The following is a 4,518-nucleotide window of genomic DNA, read 5'->3' as shown; positions in this document are numbered from 1 at the left end:
GAGGGAGTGAACATTAGTGAGCGCGGGGGGAGGGAGTGAGCGTGGGGTGGAGGGAGTGAGTGCGGGGGGGAGGGAGAGAGCGTGGTGGGGAGGGAGTGAGTAGGGGGAGGGAGAGAGTGAGCACGGGGGGAGGGAATGAGCGCGGGGGAGGGAGTGAGCGCATGGTGGGGGGAGGAAGTGAGCATGGAGGGGGGAGGGAGCACGCACTGGGGGAGGGAGTGAGCACAGGGGGGAGAGAGTGAGCGTGGGGGATGGAGAGAGTGAGTGCAGGGGGGAGGGAGAGAGTGCGGTGGGGAGGGAGTGAGTGAGCGTGGGGGGGAGGGAGTGAGCGCGGGGGGAGGGAGTGAGCGCAGGGTGGGGGGGAGGGAGTGAGTGGGGGGGAGGGAGTGAGTGCTGGGGGGAGGGAGTGAGCACAGGGGGGAGAGAGTGAGCGTGGGGGATGGAGAGAGTGAGTGCAGGGGGGAGGGAGAGAGCACGGTGGGGAGGGAGTGAGTGCAGGGGGAGGGAGTGAGCGCAGGGGGGGAGGGAGGGAGTGAGCACAGGGGGAGGGAGAGAGTCAGTGTGGGGGGAGGGAGAGAGTGAGCGCTGAGGGAGGGAGAGAGTAAGCGTGGGGGGAGGGAGAGAGTGAGTGTGGGGGGAGGGAGAGAGTGGGCGCGGGGGGAGGGAGAGAGTGAGCATGGTGGGAGGGAGAGATTGAGCGTGGGGGATGGGAGAGAGTGAACCCGGGGGGGAGGGAGTGAGTGCGCGGGGGGGAGGAAGTGAGCGCGGGCAGGGGGAGGGAGTGAGCGCTCACTCTCAGATCGATATATACATACAGGGTAAGAAATTATGTATGGTGTAATTTAGGTCAGGGTGAGGTTTGCTTTTGTATATTGTATTCTTTTTGGTACTTATTTTTTGTCTGAGGATAACTTGTTCTGTTTAATGATTGAAATAGTTAATTGTTTAATTGTTATGGATGGCATTTAAATTGTTTAGTATTTAATTAATGAATGCTAATTGATTCATGGTTACTTGATTGGTTTAAATAGTATACTTGTTTGGATGTATTGGTATTTTGTTTGGAATATGTTATTGTTAACATTCATTGGCAGAGTGTACATGGTGCATAGATTGTATGCATCATGTATACAATGTAAATGCAATGTTTTGATTGGCATTTGAGGCTTTTGATTGGCATTTGAGGATTTTGTTTGGAAGATGAGATTGGATTTTTTTTTTATAATTTTTTTATTAGGAAACAGGCAATTTTACAGGCATATATCACGTCACAATATCCTAATACACTTTGGTTTTCTGATTTTCCGTGTTGGAAGGGGGGGGGGGGGTGTACCGCCAAGGGTGGCGCGACCTCTGGGTCACTGGGTGACCAGGGGAGCGAGAGGTCTGAAAAAGAGAGGGGGTATGGGGGGTGGGGAGGGTATGGGGGGGAGGGGGTGTGGAGATGGGGGGGGGTGAGAGGGTGAGCCTTCCCCACCCCGCTGACCCTAACATCCTTCAGGCTGTGGTCTGGGTGATCATGGTGTCTCCTATCGGGTTTGCTTAGGTGTCAGTGAACCTCCCAGGGTTCCCATATTTTGTAATGACTTGCAGTCTTGCGTTTGAGAAATGCCGTCAGTGTGGAGAAGTGGTATTATTTGTAGTAGAGCATGTGTTTGATAACTCTTCTACATTTATTTGTATATTGGTTCATCATGTCTCTCTCTCTCTGTAAATATTCCTGTATATTCATTTGCATGTCTTAGACAGGTCTGCAACCCTGTTTTTCACCATTATCACACAGCACTTCCACTGCAGCAAGGGATTCTGGGAAATGACATGCAAATGAGCACACAGTGCCACCTTTTATCTCATGCTCACATTACATGAGCAACCCTTAGCCGACTCTTATGAATATACAGGAATATTTACAGTTGCTTTATGCTTTACTGTGGAGGGTTTTAGTCACTTTTTTTTACCCACCATAACCTTAATATATATCTTATTATATATTTGTGAAAGCACTGTATGCCTGTCTGCATCTTCCTGTGTCCCTACGGACAATCTGATTGCACCTTTGGCCTGTCACTCCACCTCAGGCCATGCCCGCCCCCGCACACCTCTCATTGGTCTGCGGTCCGCCCCCGCACAACTCTCATTGGTCTGCGGCCAACACCACTGCCACGCTGTCCCACGCTGTCCCACCCCTCACTGACCTACACCACTGACACACTCTCCCACCACTCACTCACTGAGCTTTGGGAACGCTTGCCAGCACCTAACCCTCACTGCTCTGAGAGATTTGCACCTAGCTGCGGCCACGTGCGGTGTCCGTTGGTGATGTGAGGATCACACAGCGCTGCTGCCTTGGGGGGGGGGAGGGGTTGCGGTGTCCGTTGGAGAGGTGAGGATGAGACAGTGCGGTGAGGTGAAGGGGAGGTGTGTTGGCAGTGTAGGCCGTAAGAGGCGGTGTGAGCGTGCGGTGTGTGTGGTGTTGTGTGAGGGTGTGGAATGTTGCAGTGCTGAAAGCAATAAGACTGTGTACCTGATTGTGCAGTTCTGTCGTGGTAGCAGGCGGTCAGGGTTTTCTGGGTTGAGAGCAGTGAGAGTTAGGTACAAATCTCTCAGAGCAGTGAGGGTTAGTTGCTGGCAAGCGTTCCCAAAGCTCAGTGAGTGAGTGGTGGGAGAGTGTGTCAGTGGTGTAGGTCAGTGAGGGGTGGGACAGTGTGGCAGTGGTGTTGGCCGCAGACCAATGAGAGTTGTGCGGGGGCGGACCGCAGACCAATGAGAGGTGTGCGGGGGCGGGCATGGCCTGAGGCAGAGTGACAGGCCAAAGGTGCAATCAGATTGTCCGTAGGGACACAGGAAGCTGCAGACAGTCATACAGTGCTTTCACAAATATATAATAAAGATATAGCAACCGTAAATATGCTTTATGCTTTACTGTGGAGGGTTTTTGTCACTTTCTTTACCCACCATAACCTTAATAATTGTGGTAAATATATATATATATATATATATATATATATATATATATATATATATACAGTGTTCGACAAATCACCCAAAAATCTACTCGCCCAACCAAAAAATCTACTCGCCACCTAGTCCCGCCCCTAACCCCGCCCCTAACCCCGCCCCAACCCCACCCCTAACCCCGCCCCTAACCCCGCCCCCAACCCCGCTTTAAAATAAAATATATAAATAAAATACATTTAATAAATTCCTAGTCAGAACATTCGTTTTTGACAAATGTATTTATTACATTATACTACAATTAGTCCTTGTTACGTGTGTGTGTGTGTGTGTGTGTGTGTGTGTGTGTGTGTGTGTGTGTGTGTGTGTGTGTGTGTGTGTGTGTGTGTGTGTGTGTGTGTGTGTGTGTGTGTAAGTGTGTAAATGTCGGATCTAGAAATAAAAGCCAGGTGTGAATGACTAGTTTCCTGAACCCCATAACCAGTGTCTGGACGTCCCCGCTTCACAATATCTAAGCAGCAATCCCGCCTGGGATCTTACCTGATCTGCAGTCCCTCAATGTCCAGATACCTTAATTCCCGCAATGTTATACATTGGAGGGGATGTGTTCCCTACCTGTCTTCTGGGTTAGGGGGGGTTCCGATGTCTTCCGTGTGAAGCTTGAGTCATATCTGGAAGAAAGCAATATAGGTTATTTTGGTGTAGTATAGGACAATTAAGATATATAGGGTAAATAAGATATCCAGATATAAAGAGGGGGGGAGAGAGGGCGAGGGAGAGAAAGAAAGAGAGAGGGGAGAGGGGAGAGAAAGAGAGAGGGGAGAGGAAGAGAGAGGGGAGAGAAAGAGAGAGGGGAGAGAAAGAGAGAGGGGAGAGAAAGAGAGAGGGGAGAGAAAGAGAGAGGGGAGAGAAAGAGAGAGAGGGGAGAGAAAGAGAGAGAGGGGAGAGAAAGAGAGAGAGGGGAGAGAAAGAGAGAGAGAGGGAGAGAAAGAGGGAGAGAGAAAGAGAGAGAGAGGGAGAGAGAGAGAAAGAGGGAGAGAAAGAGAGAGGGAGGGGGAGAGAAAGAGGGAGAGAGAGAGAAAGAGAGAGGGGAGAGAAAGAGAGAGGGTAGAGAAAGAGAGAGGGGAGAGAAAGAGAGAGGGAGAGAAAGAGGGGAGAGAAAGAGGGAGAGAAAGGGAGAGAAAGAGAGAGGGAGAGAAAGAGGGGAGAGAAAGAGAGAGGGGAGAGAAAGAGAGTGCGGGGAGAGAAAAAGAGACAGAGGAGACAGAGAAAAAGAGACAGAGGAGAGAGAGAGAAAAAGAGACAGAGGAGAGAGAGAGAAAAAGAGACAGAGGAGAGAGAAAGAGAAAAAGAGACAGAGGAGAGAGAGAGAAAAAGAGACAGAGGAGAGAGAAGGAGACAGAGGGGGGAGAGAGAAAGAGAGAGGGGAGAGAAAGAGAGGGGAGAGAAAGAGAGACCAGAGAGAGGGGAGACGGGGGAGACCAGAGAGAGGGGAGACGGGGGGAGACCAGAGAGAAGGGAGACGGGGGAGACCAGAGAGAGGGGAGACGGGGGGAGACCAGA

General features: G+C 51.0%; 1 protein-coding gene across 2 annotated transcripts in view; it reads right to left on the bottom strand.

The window, feature by feature from the left end:
* TEKTL1 (tektin like 1) overlaps nt 1–4,518 on the bottom strand; it is a 17,599-nt gene that overhangs the window by 3,408 nt on the left and 9,673 nt on the right. The window lies entirely within an intron of this gene.

Source organism: Ascaphus truei, chromosome 20, assembly GCF_040206685.1.
Source record: "Ascaphus truei isolate aAscTru1 chromosome 20, aAscTru1.hap1, whole genome shotgun sequence".
Classification (NCBI taxonomy): Eukaryota; Metazoa; Chordata; class Amphibia; order Anura; family Ascaphidae; genus Ascaphus; species Ascaphus truei.
The sequence above is the reverse complement of the archived record's forward strand: the minus strand, read 5'-3'. Positions and strand labels throughout refer to the sequence as shown.